This window comes from Anas acuta, chromosome 7 (assembly GCF_963932015.1).
Source record: "Anas acuta chromosome 7, bAnaAcu1.1, whole genome shotgun sequence".
Classification (NCBI taxonomy): Eukaryota; Metazoa; Chordata; class Aves; order Anseriformes; family Anatidae; genus Anas; species Anas acuta.
Genome location: NC_088985.1, coordinates 33323350 through 33341270, shown reverse-complemented (window position 1 = coordinate 33341270; position 17921 = coordinate 33323350). Strand labels below are relative to the sequence as shown.

The 17921-nt window shown below is 45.7% G+C and overlaps 1 long non-coding RNA gene across 1 annotated transcript in view; it reads left to right on the top strand.

Moving 5' to 3' along the window:
* The first annotated feature begins 1553 nt into the window (after positions 1-1553).
* The window catches only part of LOC137859680 (uncharacterized), a 149849-nt gene continuing 133481 nt past the window's right edge, over positions 1554-17921 (top strand). Inside the window, exons 1-2 of the long non-coding RNA XR_011098467.1 lie at positions 1554-1698; positions 1801-1983. This is a non-coding gene — a long non-coding RNA (uncharacterized lncRNA). The remainder of the gene's footprint in view (positions 1699-1800; positions 1984-17921) is intronic.

The following is a 17921-nucleotide window of genomic DNA, read 5'->3' as shown; positions in this document are numbered from 1 at the left end:
GAGATCCCAATTCCAGTCTGGTAAATCTGTGTTCCTTTATCCTTTTGGAGTAGCAAGAATCACAAATTGCCAGATTAGGTATATATTTCAGAGAAGAACAATTAAAAACCCCACAAACTTTACCAAATGTATCCCAAAGCTAAAGAACAAGCCTTCACTTGTACTCTGTTGAAATATATATGCCCATGTTATCATTGTATTGATCAGCTATTGGATGTGCAAGGCATGGATCCTGAGGTCATATTAAAACTAAAGAATCACAGAATGATTGAGGTTGGAAGGAATCTCTGGAAGCCCAACAATTTAAGTGTCTGAATTATCAAGGTAAATGAAAGCTTCAGCAGGTATGAATGAATAAAGTAATATAAATGAATAACAAAAAAGGCTGCATCAATGCATGCATGCTGAATCTGTGAAAAGTACTTAGTACCAGCTGTACCTCCTACATTCTGTGTCTAAAGCAGGATTAAGTTGCTGTTACAGTTTCTGTCTGTGGCCACTTGATTAGAAACTAATTCCGTCTAAAAAAAGCTGTCTTTAACAAAGATTCTGTATTTGGTGTTCAGGATTTTCTTCTGTTGTGAAAATATCAAGTAGTAAGCAAATCATTACTTCATAGTTTTGAATATAACCTTGAGCACAATAGATTTCAAGATCTTCTCTAAGCTTTTGCTTTTGGAAGACAGCCTAACAGGAGGCCTGTACATTTTGAAACAGTTCAAGGGAGGTGAGATTATTTTTAGAGACATTTTTAACCTAGCTTTTAAATGTGCAGGGTTTGAGGAACAGTTCAGCATCTACTGATGTTAGATTACATGTAAAGTCTTTCTTATATCTATGATTCTGTAAGCAAAATTATATTGATGTCTTTCCTGGAAATGGCTAATTGGGAGAAAAAAAAAAAGATCTAAACCAACAAGTGCCAATCTACTGATGTCTTCCAGATGGTATAATCAGGCCTCAGTGCCAGTCTGAGTCAGTGCTCTCAGAGGCAATCTGTATATTCAGGGACTGTAGATGCCATGCTGTAGTGTTTGATAATATTCCCCTATATGAGCTTTAAACCATTATTAAAAGTGATTTTCTGAACTCCTCGTCACACCCCTTTATTTCTCCTCATGACTAGATTTTTCTCCCATTTATACCTATCTTTCACATGGTAAAGCTGTTGTTACATCTGTTACTATTAATCAAATGAGAAACACCAGCTCAATGTGGAGCTCCAAAGCAACACGGATATCAAAAGTATTTGCTGAAAGCAGGATGAGGTTGTGTTCAGAATAGATGCTTGTTCCTAGTGTCTTTAATAGTGTCTGTTGTGTAATTAGGAATACTTGGAGGTTGGGGTGTCTTTCATTTTTCTGGGTTGCAGCTGCTTTGCTGATGCTTTTATGCAGGAAACTTGAAATTCCAGAGAGCAACAAAGAGGTCTACTTTTACTTCATTTATTATTCAGAAGAAGCATTTCTCAGCTACTTTATTAAAAACGTAAAATAAAGAACAAACGAAAGCTATTTATTTATTTATTTATTTATGAAAAGAGAGCAGCCACCCCTTGGTGGGGGTTTTGGCAATAAGGTTGAGCAGGTGCACTGAGTTGCATGGTTTGGTGATTGCAAAAGGGCTGCAGCTGGATGTCGCTGGCTTAGGGCTGCCTCTGTGGGGTCATTGTATTGCTGTGGTGCTGGGACACAGGAGGTAAGGTGTGATAGTGGCTCTTGAGGAGTGGTAATATATGTACCTGAGCTTTCTCCTTGAGCTGATCAGTCTCTTTTGTTCTTGTTTTCTTCTTTGTAACAGTGGAACTTGGCCTTGGCCTCGTGGGCTGCAAGATTTAAAGCGTGGTGGCTGTATGCCAGCAGGGATGAAAGCAGGACCTCACGTTGGAGGGGTCACCTGGAGGAGGGGGCTCTGGACCGCTGACTCACATCTGCCCTGGGACTGGCTCTGCTTCGTACCGGACCACGTCCACCTGCCTGTGAGGTGAGTGTGCCCGCTGGTCCCTAGATCCTCATGTGAGCGTGCTGCAAGTCTCTGCATACTTGAGGTGGTGCTTCAGCTCTGGAGAGCTTGGTCTCTGTTTGCCTAAGGTGCTCTTTCTGCTGGGCTGCTGGCTCCATGCCGTGATGCTTTTATCTTGTGTTGCTTTGTTGGCACCGAGTGGGTGCTTGGTAGGGGGCTCGTTTGGGGGACTGAGTAGCTTGGCTTTGTGGCACCTGTTTGGGAAGGACCCTTGAAGCCTTGTGTAGAAGTATTTATTTCTGTAAAAGCGGGAGATACTGCTGAGGCCCAGGGCTGGAAAATAAGTACTCTGGAATGTGAAAGATAAAAATTTTAATATCTGATAATTTTATGTATTCATATCGGTGAAGTGATCAAACTCTCTTGTCCCACCTGTTTTCCCCTTGAACAAAAACTTAAGCAAGCTATGTAAATATGTTTTCTTACAATAGCTATATAAATATAGGTCTTTTATTCTTGTGTAGCAATAGTGTGATGTTTCTAAGCTCCTATCAGTTTATTCCTTTAACTAGTGCTGAAGCAAAACTGAATTTTGTGTTTGATAGTTGCTGAAGGTTGGTCACTGTGGCAGCTGGCGTAATACTGCAATAGCAGTGGCTCTAGTTTAGTCACCAAGCTGTTCTGTGATAGACAACAAGTGATCTTTGGGAATAGCTCATCTGATCCCTCTCTGAGGAACAGGGTTATAGATGTTGATATGGCCAGATAAGCACCATTGCAGCTAGTCAGAATTTACAAGTAGCCAGGTATCATTTGGATCTGTTTCTTTGCTAAGTCAGTTTTTTATCAATCTCTTTGTATTTTACAGTTGTGTTCTGTTATAAGCTTGCACCTAATGCTGTGACATGCTCTCTAGTAATACGTACAAATATGTTTTCACATGTTAGGGTGCCTAGAGCTCATTCAAAGATGACCTGTCAAACAATTATAAATTGTAGACCGTATTTAATTTCATGTTATGCTTTTTCTGTTGTATACATCCTGTCATCCTGATCCTGGCTTTAATGGCTCGTTATATTTCAATTAAATTACTATTGATTCTCACTGGGAGGAGGGAGAGCAGATTCAAACCCTTTGTATTGACTATTCCTGCCGACACAGCATCTAGAGGGAAAGTCAGTGTTCTCTGTGTCAGTGTGACAGAATGCATCCCCAGGGCTTTGTGCAGTGTGGGGGTTTGTCCCTGCTGGAGACAGGAGGTATGGGGGCGTGGAGGGCTGGGGATTCACTGCTAGGGCACGCATCTGCAAATGGCTTTCTTGGTTGGGCTCTTACAAAGTGTTTAACTTTGCTGCCTTGTCACAGCAAAGGAAGCTTGCCAAAGCCAGGTCGGGGCCACTGCTTTTGGGAAGAGCCATTCATGCACGTGGGCCATGCTTGAAATGCTCATTCTGCTGCTTCATGGGTCCCCTTTGTAGGTGACAAGGGAGCAGGGTTGCTCTCAGAGCTGTGGTCCTGTGAAGAGCTACCAGGTCAAAGTAGCATTCAGCCCTGTATCCTGGGATGGGGGCTTTGCCAGAAATGAGCTCACACAGGGCCTTGAAAGATCTGCTCTGACTACCCCTGTAGCTTGTAGATGATTTTAATTAAGTGTAATAAGTGTTGCTGCACTGAAGGAAGATTAAGGGTGAGCAAACTGTGAGAGAGCTGCCTCTCAGCTTCAGGGCTCCTGGAGGGGCAGAACAAAAGCATGTCCTTTGGAGCTGTAGAGGAGCGTTTACTGTCCCTTTTCAAGTGCTCCCACACTTGCTGCAAGGTACTTTCCTCATCAGAAAGCCAAATTTTTGTCCTGAAGAAACCAGGTTTTGATCCTGTGCTGTGTTACCTTTGGTTCCTAGTTATACCTGAAGTGCTGCTTTGTGAAATTCATGCTATCCTAAGGAAGACCTGCTGTTAAATAGGACCATACACTGTGACTTCTTCTGTGATGGATCTCTTTTTCACAAATTATTTAAGTGAACACAGAGTTCAGAGAATGAACAATTCCAACTTTATTGTAGCAGCCCCAGTACACCACGCTCAGTCCATGTAGCTTTGAACTGTGCTGGGAGGAGGCAGCATACATTCTTTGCTGTGACAAATGGATATGAAAACAAGAACAGTAAATTTATGTTCCCTTGAGGACCAGACATTTCTGCTGCAGGCAGCAAGGCCCATGCAGTCAGTCATTCTGTCCCCTAAGCCTACCCCATAGTTCAGAGACTTGTGCACCACACAAGCATGTTAAGCAAGTCTCTCAGCTTCTCCTCGTATCCCAAGTCTTGCGCAAGCCTATTAAACACTGCAATTCTGGTGAAATGCTCAACTGATAATCAAACAGTCTTATGTGCTTGGTTTGCTGTGTAATTTGGTAAAGATATTGCAGTATATAGCTAGGGAAGTGAGTGGGAGCGGGTCTGACCTCCTGACCTCACAGCTGTATTTGGGGAATTGTATACTTCAATGATTTCTGTTATACAACCTGTGTTTGGTTATTTTTTAAAATAATTATTGAGTTTTCACAGGAATGAGTCAGAAACTTGGTGCGTTCCAAGCTGCAAGCTAGCTTTTTCAATAGCACTGAAAGAACATTATTTAAGAACCTTATTTTTGTCAGGGCATAAATGTTATTTACGACTGTCTCTCCTCATCAGTGTGACTATGGCTAAATATGTCATTTTTAACTATAACTTTGCTGCCATTCTTTGAGTAATATCTCATGAAATAGAGCTGCAGTGCATTGTTATATTCTGATGTTGAGTCTCAAATACTTCAACGATGAGAGTGTTGGGTGAATTATGCTGAAGTTTGTGTTCTTTTTTATGTTGTAGTGAAGCATCAGATCAACTGTTCCCTTTGCATTTGAGTGGAATATAGGTACCTCTCTCCTGTTCCTTGAGAATCCCATTCAACAGAAATAGCTCTGTAAAACAGTTGCCCCTTATTCTTGCTTCCAGTTTTCTAACTTTAATCACTGTGCTAACACAATTGTCAGCATAGCATCGCAAGTTGCTGCACCAGTGCAAGTGGTGGGCAATGAACAAGGGGCATAGGGAAGGCCTGTGCATGTGTGGGGCATGAAAGTAGGAACCTCTGAAAAGGGCTTTGGTTTTGGAAGGTGCCCTGGGACTGAGGCCTTGCTCTGTAGTCCAACATCTTGTTCAAGTCCTCTGCCTATCGATCTGCATAGTAAAGCATGTGCTTTGTCCAGTTACTGGGACATTCACAGGTTATTCTTGGGGCTGGGGAAAAACCAAGAATAAGTCAATGACCCTGTTCGTCTTCAATATTTTCATATGCTGGATAAGTTGCTTCACACAGTACCTAGCAAAAAATGAGACTGCACAAATTGAGTGGGTATGAAAATTAGCATTACATAGTCAATAAATCATGTGAGGAATTTGGTATCTGTGTACTTAATCTAAATATGTTAGCAGTGGCAAGATACGGGTCATTTTGATTCCATGCCGACTCTTGAAACTGGGACACTGTTCAGAAATTTGAGGTTTCTCCATCCAGCTGTGTACATGTGCCTCGTTATCTAATACTTTAATTGCTAACTAAACAGTGGGTAGTAGAGAATATACTGTTCTGTGTCAATATTTAAGCAGGACTTTACTTATGGCTTAAGTTTATTCACCTTGGAAAGAGAATTTTTGCTTCATTTGAAAAATTGAGTAAAGAAAAAGCAGGACTTCAACTTGCTCCTGTGGTCTGTACTTACTATGAGTAAACAGAAAAATATGCAAGCTATTTTTGACACCCATGTCTTTCAGGTTCAGTTATTTGCAAAGCTCGGGAGATGTTGAGACCTCATGAAGATCTAGGACACTTCAACTTTTCCTTTCCAATGAAGAGGCAAATTAAACTATTGGCTGGTTTCTAATGGATATTTGTCTGAACTCCTAAAATTCTTCTGCAGAGGAGATTTGCTAATATAATTCTCTCTCCTTTCCTCCTCATCACCCTGTAAAAAGCTGAGAATGTGGACAGGGACTTCTGTAGGCATGCTTGGGAGAAAGAATGAAGCTGCCCTGATTTACACACAGAAATCACCACTGTTGTTTCTCTCTACCCCAGTCTCAGAGGCTCTTCCCAGAAGCAGTTGTCAGTCTAGAACTTGCTGTTTTACATATCTAAAGGCCTGATGCCTAGTGTGGTAGAAGATGCCATGCAGTTACCATAACACCTTAAAAACTTTACAGTGGCAATTAAGGAGAAGTTGATGAAGACTTTTTTTTAATTGAAGCTGCCCATGTGGGAGGAGCAGCAGCATGGAGCTGTGAAGCCTGCAATGTGCAGAGGCTCAGTTAGGATAATTTTGCCTGGAATCTGTTCATACGTTAAAAAGGGCTGTTTCTTTTTAATATCTTGTGTTCACCAACCCGTGACAATATTAACAAAATAACTCTTGAGGAAGTTACATACTTTAATCATTCCTTTTTGCTTCCTTAAAGCATCCCTTGAGATGATCTTGCTTCAAACTTTTCTTTCCATACTGTGAGTTTAATCCATGTATCTGCTTTTCACCATTTTTGTGTTGCTCTGGGGCATGGAATAAATGGGCAGCAAAATGAAACCCATGTATCAAGACACAAAAGGGATCTTCACTTTGTGTCTTAGTCCTATGAAATAAGATAACAGTGCAAACCAAAAGTAGCTTACTTATGGCTATACTATGCATCGCAGGGCTGTAGAAACTAGATTCTAGATGGCAGGCTGATGCTTTTAATACAAATCTCATTATTAAAGACCTGGCTTACAGCCAGATATAAATATATATTTAAGCTGAAGAAATGTGCAAAGAGCACATACACCATAACTTAAAGCTACATAAAGATAACTGAAGAGAGGAAGAAGAGGCAGCAAGCTTTGAACAAAGAACTTTTTCTCTGCAGAGGAGGTGTGCACATGCCATGCCTTTAAATTCTCTGCCATATCTTACCAGGCTTGTTGCAGAAACTGGACTTGGAAATTGCCCATAGATCTGGAGGACACAAGGCCCTGCAGAGGGAAATTGGGAATGTCTGTTACTCAGAAGAGTGTCTGGCGTCTAAATTGCTGTCATGGTGCACAAAAATGCAGGAGAGGTAGGGTGAGAGTTTGGGCTGTGTGTAGCAAGCAAGCCAACAGTTTTCATCCTTCTCCTCAGACAGACAAATCTCAATTTTCTTTCAAGGTGATATTTGGAAGTATTTTGGCTAGTTTCAAGCTGTGGCAAATCCCAGCCTGGCCTTTGTTTGCAAAATAGATTTTCTTTCATATCCTGTTTCTAATCCAGATTTTTCAGTAGCTCAGAGCAATTCTTACCAACACAAGAAATGCCAAAACAATCCCAGAACGCTAGATTTAAATATTTAATTACTTTATAATCACTTCAATTCTTATATGTGTTCCCAGAAGGAGTACTTATTGAAAGGGTACTATTTATTTTGCCAGGACGTTACATTATGGCATGATAAGGATCTAAAGTGCTCAGCATAGTAGTTAGCATTATCTCCTCTGAGGATAAAAATGAATACTGCAGTTCAGTATTGCTCAACATGAATATATAAAACATCTTGTCCATCCCCCCTGTCTCTAAATTTAGCCAGGTGTTAGACCAGCTGAAGTCTTAGATCCTTTTTATTATGAAAATGATAGATCCAACATCCAGTATTCTGTCAGTGATTTTGACCTTTGTAAGAGAATTGATGTATGGTGGCAAGAAAGATTCTTCCTAGATTGCCTGTGATAAATGTTTGGACTCAATGCAGTTTTGGTGGAGTAGGGGAAAACTGTTTTGCTTCTAATTGTAGTGCTTTTCTTTGCATGTTCTCTGTGATGTCTTGCCTCTCAAAATCAGTATTTGTCTCTGTCTAGTGGACATTTGAAACATAAATTTTAAGAAATGTTTTTTTTCCTTCTAATACAGTTAAATCCACGACACTTAAAATTAATGGCAAAGGAAATTTAAAATGTGACTTTTTTTGAGTCTTTTCCCGCTTTGCTTATTGGCAGGCTGCAAAGAACCACATATTATACCATGTCAGTTGTTCTCAATCTTTCTTTTGACAATAGTACCCCCATAATATGCCCAAAACAGAGTCCATGTGGCTTATCTGATGTATAATTACCTGAATTACAAGATGTATTTTAAGCATTTCAAAGGCATGTAACCAAATTATTAAGCTACTTTTTTTGTCCTCCATCTTGTCCCTCATGGTTTCCATTTGTGAACTTTTTTAAAAAACAACAACAACAACAAAAAAAAAAAACAAAAAACCAAACCACTACAGTAGAAAGGTAGGAGGAGATTTTTCCTTTTCCAAATAGCAGATCTGAATGTAGTCTTCGTAGGTGGAGAACTCTTTTTTTTTTTTTCCAAAATCACTGCTCTTTATCTTCCCTGTGCGTTACAAGCTGTTCTAAGGTAGTATATTTCAGATAATGGAATTTAAAACAAATGGTTTAACTTGCAGAGTCTATCACTTAAAACTAAAATCATGCCAAACTTTGTGTTCCTTTGAGACCTTAATCAGCCACCTTTGCATTTAATAGCTATTTTGGCAGACTAGAGAAAGGAAATGGAGGTTTTTAAGAATTTCATATCAATGTGAACAGAAAAGAATTTGAATTTGAGACAAAGAAAAGGGCTCTTTGAGTTAGAAAGATGCTCTGCTTGCCAGCTGTCAGAAGCTTTTTGCAAACATCAGAGTTCTTTTTTTTTTTTTTTTTTTTTTTGAAAAGGGCTTGCTAGGCTTCCTTAATAATGACTATGCAATAAGTCTAACCCATCTCACCTATCTACTGTTCCATTTCAATGGATCAGCTTCTTGGAAGACTTTCTGGAGCTCTGGTCTGCATTGAAAAGTAATAAACTTGGTGTCTCGCTTACCGAAGTAAATGTATCTGTATTATCTCTATTCTAGGTTGTATTTCCTACAGTAGACACGTGCTACAATATCACTGATTTTCACCTCACTGCTTAGTATCATAAGCACAGCCTTGGCTAAATGCATCATTATCAGAAAGGTCTGTCCCCTGCCAATTCATCCAGTGAAAAGCAATGGTACAGTTGTTAACCAAAAAAGTGTTTGTCATTAATATCCACTATACTTTAAACTTATTTAAGTGTTGGAAACTTCAGAAGCCACTATTCCAGTTGCTTATAATGTGCTCTTTGTTTTCTGCTTGGCTTATCTTTAAGCACAATACAATCTTAAGGAAGCACGCCCACTCCCTAATGTTTTCCTTGGGAGCCAGAAATGTGTGCTGCAGAGTATTTGTCCAGTCGCAAGTAAAAGTGAAGCCTGTATTATGAAAGCAGGAGGTGTGTGGGGGATGGAGTGGTGGATTGCAGGACATTATATTCAACCTTAAAGGTTGTAGATCCAGGCTAAAACCTTCTAGTTCAGAAGCGTGCAGCTGAAGTCAAAAAGCTCAACTAACAAATGCTTGTGCTTGATCTTGAGCTTGCTTTGTTTGATGGATGGCTTTCTAAGGCTGGTACACCTTGTATTATGAGTACAGGCAGTCTTTTGAAAGTTCACTAAAGTGAAACTAACCATTGTTCGCATACTTTTGTAATGAGAGTATCTTGTTTACTTTAATGGCTTCCCTTCCAAATAGGCATGCTATTTTTCGTCCACCCTGCCATGATTCTTCTTTCTTCATGCGTTTCTAAAAAGGACATTCTCTGTTTCCTTGAATATTTAATTCTTTGAATTTTTTTTTGAGAAGTAATAAGACTTAGAAGTCCTAGATTTTATTTCAACTAATGCTAACTCTGTTAGTACAGAAGACTTAACTTCATGTACAGCTGGGTTGGGAGACCGGTAGGTAGTGCAGATCTAGTATGTGTATTTACAATGTGTGTGAGAGGGAATGAAAAGGTAAGAGCAAAGTACAGTGTCTGAGCATCCTGACCTTGTAGGTGTGAGACAACGTTGTTGTGCATCTTTACAGTCACTCCTGCATATGGGCAAATGTGGGGTACCACAGCCAAAAGTCTGCTTTGAATGCAGATCCAAAATTACATGCATATGACCATGCAGCCTCTAATAGCTCATCTGTAAGAGGCAAACAGTCTACTACTATCTTAATTACTGGAGTAATCATCTCTGATGCATCATCTCTGCTCTGAACACCTCACTGCTGTTCAAAATCATTTAGGTTTATCCATACCTACAGTTTGTGAACGATTGCTGATGTCCCATTCTATCTTGAGTAAAGCAAATTTGAGATAAGGTTGTAAATAAGTATTACTGTTCCACTGATATTTTTTGACTGAAAAGGCCCCGTTGTTTTTAAAGCGGTAGCATGTGAGTCTGAAACAGAAATTGTTAATATCAACAGCAAAAACTCAGGTGTAGCCAAGCATTTGTCACAATGAATAGAAAAATAAACAAGTTGTTTCCCCCCAAGACCTCTGAGATATTTAGACTTGAATAAAATATTAATTGACTAAATTAATCAATTTGACTTTTTTTGGGGTGTGAATGCTATTGATCAGGTTATATCTTCCCTTTTCCAGAAAGGCATCTTTACATAGTGTTTTTTTTTTTTTTTAATAAAACACTAGAGATTAACAATTAAAACCTCCTTTTCTTTAATCCCAATTTTACACTGGCTTTATATATATATAAATATATATATAAAATATACAAAACTTATATTTCTAGCTTTAAAATCTTACACAAATTAAAAAGTGTGACTTTGTATTCCTAGTATCTCATACCTCTTTACCCTTTCTGGAGAAGGGAAAGTAATAACAGGAGAGAGAGAAGAAAACCTGAAACCAGAAAATGGGAAAAATAACATTTCTCAGTTTTAAGAAGCCAAGCTGAAATATTTTGAGCTGAAATTGAAGCATTTTATTAAGTGAAAAATGAAGGGGAAAACTTTCAAAGCAGTTCTGTAGGTGTTTGCCAACTTCTTTCTCTTGCAGCTCTGTCTGCTATGGGTATAGCAATACTTTTTCTTCTTTTCTTTTCTCCTAATAGAGAAGAATATTTTGTAAGACATGGAACTTTCATTCAACTACCTCATTTTGAGTGTATTCTTCCTGCACCTCTTCTGGGGTTTGGGGCTGGTGGTGGAATATTCTGCTATTAGTAATATGTGGTGTGATGAGTCTTTGCATCTTAGCTTTTTGTTGATATATACTTTCTTCATACAACTTCAGAAGAATATTATACTGTAAAATATTACTCATAACTCTCATACATCAATACTTCACAAAATGTGGATTGGAAATCTTACAGAGAGGAAGACTGTGGGATGCCTCAGTCTGTGCGATATCAGATACACTGTTAGGACAACCACTGCTCTTGTGCAGGGCTTCCAGGAAGCTGGGTGGACTAGAGTCCAGAAAGTCTCATCCACCAAGCGTGTCACTTTGTTATAGAAGGAGGTCAGGTTTGTCAAGCAGGACCTGCCTTTCATAAACCCATGCTGACTGGGCCTGATCGCCTGCTTGCCCTGTAAGTGCCGTGTGATGACACTCAAGACAATCTGCTCCATGAGCTTCCCTGGTACTGAGGTCAAACTGACAGGCCTATAGTTCCCCGGGTCTGCCCTCTGGCCCTTCTTGTAGATGGGCATCACGTTTGCTAGCCGCCAGTCAGCTGGGACCTCCCCCGATAACCAGGACTGCTGATAAATGATGGATAGGGGCTTGGCGAGCTCCTCTGCCAGTTCTCTCAGTATCCTCGGGTAGATCCCATATGGCCCTATTGACTTTTCAGACAGGATCTTCTGTGAAGCTGTTTTATTCGCGATGGTGAGGTTGAGTATCCTGCCTGCAGGAGCACCCAGCAGAAGTCTGTCATAACGTTGTGTTCCCTATTTGTGGGACCTCCCGCAATTATTTTTCAACAGTCTTGGGAATCTGGAGAGGTCGCAGTCAACTGGCAAATGTTGTGCCAGTTTCCTAGGAGGGTAGGAACGAAGACCCTGGCAACTCCAGGCCTGTCAGTCTCACCTCAGTGCCAGGTCAAATTATGGAGAACGTTCTCCTGGGAGTTATGTGGTGCACAGCTGGGGGACAGTGCAGTCATAGGTCCCAACCAACATGGGTTCAGGAGGGGTGGGTCAACAAATTTGGTTTTGTTTTTTTGATCAGATCACCCATGCAGTCCATCAGGAGAAGTCAAGGGATTGTCCCGCCCTGCTCTGTGCTGTGCGGCCTCACCTCGAGCACTGTGTGCGGTTCTGGGCACCACAGCACAAAAAGGGCGTGAAACTGTTGGAGAGTGTCCAGAGGAGGGCTACAGGATGGTGAAGGGCCCAGAGGGGAAGATGTGCGAGGAGCGGCTGAGGCCACTGGGCCTGTTTGGCCTGGAGAAGAGGAGGCTGAGGGGAGGCCTCATGGCGGCCTACAGCTTCCTCACGACGGGGAGTGGAGGGGCAGATCTCTTCTCTTTAGTGAGATCTCTTCTCTTTAGTGACCAGTGACAGGACCCAAGGGAATGGGGTCAAGCTGAGGCAGGGGAGGTTTGGGCTGGACATCAGGAAGAGGTTCTTCACCGAGAGGGTGGTCACACACTGGGACAGGAGTTTAAGAAGCATTTGGACTGCGATGGGAGCCATCGGGCTCCCAGGGCATGGTTTGCCTCGTGTTGCACAAGTCTCCCCTTCAGACTCCATGCAGCACACCGGCAACATGCGGCACTGAGGAGGGTGCTGAGCTGTTCTCCTTGCCCTGCTGGAGGAGCCAGGACAGGCAGCAGAGCTGTAGCTCCAGAAGGAGTGCAATTGAAGCCCACGGAATCAGCTCCTCAGCTAAATGCTCCCCGGGGCTGTGGCATTTCCTGACCCAGTGTGGTACAGACACTCACAGACAAAGCGTTTGTTCAAATAAACAACATATATTACAATAAATAATAAACAACATATAAACAATATAATAACAATTGCAAGATATTGCAATTTCTGCAGAGCTCCTGGAGTGAGTGGACACTCCCCAGGAGCCCAGATGGTCACTGTCCAGGTGGAAAGAGCAGTCTCTGCTTCAAGTTCCCCTGCAGCGGTGCCTTCAGCTGCACGGGGTGTGCCTCCCCCAGGGGTGGTTTTGCTGCGGAGATGCCATGGAGGAGCAATTCCCAGCTGAGCAGCATCGTCTCCATGGGCAGCGTGCTCAGCTCTGGGGCATGTGGCAAGCAGGGTGTCACTCCTTCAGCCTCGCAGCCACCAAAATCATCGCTGGTGAAATCCCTCCTGTGCGTGCTTGCCACGAGGATGGTGGTCAGGTCAGGAGGTGGGTGACAGCGGTTGTCGAGGCACGGGTGGCAAAGTTGGTGCCTACCAGCATACAGACACAGAGCTGCAGATGTTGGAGGTGGAAGGTGTGCCGAGCATGCTGAGGTGTTTCCTGAAGAAGAGCATCTCTGGCACAGCGCAGCTCTGGGGCCACCTCGTGCTGCTGTGAATGCCGGCCTCTGACTACTCAAAGCTCAGGTAGGTGTCCAAGTTGTCTTGTTTCACACCAAGCATGAGCTTGACGGAGAGGCTTTCATTGGAGGTGTTCCGGGCATCCAGAATGTCATTGGGGTCTTCCTTGGAGTTGTCGTCGTCCTTCCTTCCAGAGATGCCTTTCCTGGTTGCACTGCGCTGCTCACGGCAGAACTTCATGAGCATGCGGCAGAGCACAAAGAACAGGACGATCTCTCCAGTCACAACCCAGAACTGCCACTGCTGCAGCAGCGACAGGAGCAGGGTTCCCACACGCGCCCCGCCGTGCTCCTGCTCAATCTGCTCGATTTCCAGCAGCAGCTGCACCATGCGAGCCTGCAGCTCCTCTGCGCGCTGCTGCATGCGCGCGGTTGTAGGCGCATCGAGTTCATCGCCAACATTCGCTGGGCTCTGAATTAGGCCCAGGAAAGTCAACGCAAAGAAGAGTTCCGAAACCATGGTCTGCAAGAGTTGAGAGAGAAGGGGGTCAGTGGGGCTGGGTGGGAGCTGGCTGGCGGCCGGGGGAGCCGGGGCAGGAGCTACAGCCCCCTGGAGTCGGGTAGGAGAGGGGGTGACGGAGCTGGGAGGCCGCAGGGACTGTGGCCAGAGCTGGCGGTGACAGCCACGATCCCTGCCCAGAATGGCTGGGCCCTTGCTGCAGGCTCAGCAGCCCTCGGGGGGCTGGTGTTTGTGCCCCGGCCCTGGCCCGGCCCAGCCTTCCCCCCGCTGCTTCACTCACCTCGCCAGTGGCTCAGGACAAAGTGAAGCAGCGCTGCCTGTGGCTGCCTTAAAAGCAGTCCCCCCATTGTGACAAGTCCTCTGTGCTGTCACCCGTGCCCCCGCCCTGCCCTCAGTCCCCACACAACCCCTGGCATTGCCCGAGTGCTGGAGCTCCTCGGGCTCCCCTTGCATGGCCTGTGGGAGCCCCCAGCACCGTCTGCGGAGAGAAATTGGGATGATGGAGCCTGTGGACGCTGTGCTCCTCGTGTGCCATGACGGCGCAGTGCTTGGGAGGAGACATTTCTGGATGGGGACGAGGCTGTGCAGGAGGGGAGGTGCCCGGTGCTGCCGGACGTTCATTCCTGCCGTGCCTGTGAGGAAAAATGTCAATAATTTTTACAGAATCACAGAATTGTCTAGGTTGGAAGAGACCTCAAGATGATCGAGTCCAACCTCTGACCTAACATTAACAAGTCCTCCACTAAACCATATCGCTAAGCTCAACATCTAAACGTCTGTTAAAGCCCTCCAGGCATGGTGACTCAACCACTTCCCTGGGCAGCCCATCCCAGTGCCTCACAACCCTTTTGGGAAAGAAGTTCTTCCTGACATCCAACCTAAAACTCCCCTGGCGCAACTTTAGCCCATTTCTCCTCATCCTGTCACCAGGCATGTCGGAGAACAGACCAAAACCCCGCCTCGCTACAGCCTCCTTTAAGGTACCTGTAGAGAGCGATAAGGTTGCCCCTGAGCCTCCTTTTCTCCAGGCTGAACAAGCCCAGCTCCCTCAGCTGCTCCTTGTAGGACTTGTTCTCCAGACTCCTCGCCAGCTTCGTCGCCCTTCTCTGGACTCGCTCGAGCACCTCCATGTCCTTCTTTTAGTGAGGGGCCCAAAACTACTACTACACACTACTAAAACACACTACTCCAGGTGCGGCCTCACCAGAGCCGAGTACAGGGGGACGATCACTTCCCTCGCCCCGCTAGACACACTGCTTCTGATACAAGCCAGGATGCCGTTGGCCTTCTTGGCCACCTGAGCACACCGCTGGCTCATATTCAGCCGACTGTCCACCATCACTCCCAGGTCCTTCTCTGCCAGGCAGCTTTCCAACCACTCATCTCCCAGCCTGTAGCTCTGCTTGGGGTTGTTGTGCCCCAGGTGCAGGACCCGGCACTTGGCCCTGTTGAACCTCATGCAGTTGACCTCAGCCCATCGGTGCAGCCTATCCAGATCCTCCTGCAGAGCCTTCCTACCCTCGAGCAGATCGACACACGCACCTAACTTGGTGTCATCTGCAGACTTACTGAGGGTCCACTGGATCCCCTCACCCAGATCATCGATAAAGATATTAAAGAGAACCGGCCCCAGTACTGAACCCTCTCTCTTTAGTGAGATCTCTTCTCTTTAGTGACCAGTGACAGGACCCAAGGGAATGGGATCAAGCTGAAGCAGGGGAGGTTCGGGCTGGACATCAGGAAGAGGTTCTTCACCGAGAGGGTGGTCACACACTGGGACAGGAGTTTAAGAAGCATTTGGACTGCGATGGGAGCTGTTGGTCTCCCAGGGCATGGTTCGCTTGGTGTTCCACAAGTCCCCCCTTCAGACTCCATGCAGCACACCGGCAACACGTGGCACTGAGGAGGGTGCTGAGCTGTTCTCCTTGCCCTGCTGGAGAAGCCAGGACAGGCAGCAGAGCTGTAGCTCCAGGAGTGCAATTGGAGCCCACGGAATCAGCTCCTCAGCTAAATGCTCCCCGGGGCTGTGGCATTTCCTGACCCAGTGTGGTACAGACACTCACAGACAAAGCGTTTGTTCAAATAAACAACATATATTACAATAAATAATAAACAATATATAAACAATATAATAAAAATTGCAATATATATTGCAATTATATATTGCAGAGCTCAGAGCTCCTGGAGTGAGTGGACACTCCCCAGGAGCCCAGATGGTCACTGTCTGTGTGGAAAGAGCAGTCTCTGCTTCAAGCTTCCCTGCAGCGGTGTCTTCAGCTGCACGGGGTGTGCCTCCCCCAGGGGTGGTTTTGCTGCGGAGATGCCATGGAGGAGCAATTCCCAGCTGAGCAGCATCGTCTCCATGGGCAGCGTGCTCAGCTCTGGGGCATGTGGCAAGCAGGGTGTCACTCCTTCAGCTTCACAGCCACCAAAATCATCGCTGGTGAAATCCCTCCTGTGCGTGCTTGCCACGAGGATGGTGGTCAGGTCAGGAGGTGGGTGACAGCGGTTGTCGAGGCACGGGTGGCAAAGTTGGTGCCTACCAGCATACAGACACAGAGCTGCAGATGTTGGAGGTGGAAGGTGTGCCGAGCATGCTGAGGTGTTTCCTGAAGAAGAGCATCTCTGGCACAGCGCAGCTCTGGGGCCACCTCGTGCTGCTGTGAATGCCGGCCTCTGACTACTCAAAGCTCAGGTAGGTGTCCGAGTTGTCTTGTTTCACACCAAGCATGAGCTTGACGGAGAGGCTTTCATTGGAGGTGTTCCGGGCATCCAGAATGTCATTGGGGTCTTCCTCGGAGTTGTCGTCATCCTTCCTTCCAGAGATGCCTTTCCTGGTTGCACTGCGCTGCTCACGGCAGAACTTCATGAGCATGCGGCAGAGCACAAAGAACAGGACGATCTCTCCGGTCACGACCCAGAACTGCCACTGCTGCAGCAGTGACAGGAGCAGGGTTCCCACACGCGCCCCGCCGTGCTCCTGCTCAATCTGCTCGATTTCCAGCAGCAGCTGCACCATGCGAGCCTGCAGCTCCTCTGCGCGCTGCTGCATGCGCGCGGTTGTAGGCGCATCGAGTTCATCGCCAACTTTCGCTGGGCTCTGAATTAAGCTCAGGAAAGTCAACGCGAAGAAGAGTTCCGAAACCATGGTCTGCAAGAGTTGAGAGAGAAGGGGGTCAGCTGGGTGGGAGCTGGCTGGTGGCAGAGGGAGCCGGGGCAGGAGCTGCAGACCCCCGGGGTCGGGTAGGAGAGGGGGTGAGGGAGCTGGGAGGCCGCAGGGACTGTGGCCAGAGCTGGCAGTGACAGCCACGAGCCCTGCCCAGAATGGCTGGGCCCTTGCTGCAGGCTCAGCAGCCCTCGGGGGGCTGGTGTTTGTGCCCCGGCCCTGGCCCGGCCCAGCCTTCCCCCTGCTGCTTCACTCACCTCGCCAGTGGCTCAGGACAAAGTGAAGCAGCGCTGCCTGTGGCTGCCTTAAAAGCAGTCCCCCCATTGTGACAAGTCCTCTGTGCTGTCACCCGCGCCCCCGCCCTGCCACAGCCCCCCCGGCCCTGCCCTCAGTCCCCCACAACCCCTGGCATTGCCCGAGTGCCGGAGCTCCTCGGGCTTCCCTTGCACGGTCTGTGGGAGCCCCCAGCGCCGTCTGTGGAGAGAAATTTGGGTGATGGAGCCTGTGGATGCTGTGCTCCTCATGTGCCATGACAGCGCAGTGCTTGGGAGGAGACATTTCTGGATGGGGACGAGGCTGTGCGGGAGGGGAGGTGCCTGGCACTGTCAGAAGCTTGTTCCTGCCGTGCCTGTGAGGAAAAATGTCAATAATTTTTACAGAATCACAGAATTGTCTAGGTTGGAAGAGACCTCAAGATGATCGAGTCCAACCTCTGACCTAACACTAACAAGTCCTCCACTAAACCATATCGCTAAGTTCAATATCTAAACATCTTTTAAAGAGCTCCAGGGATAGTGACTGCACCACTTCCCTGGGCAGCCCGTTCCAATACCTCACAACCCTCTCAGTAAAAAAGTTCTTC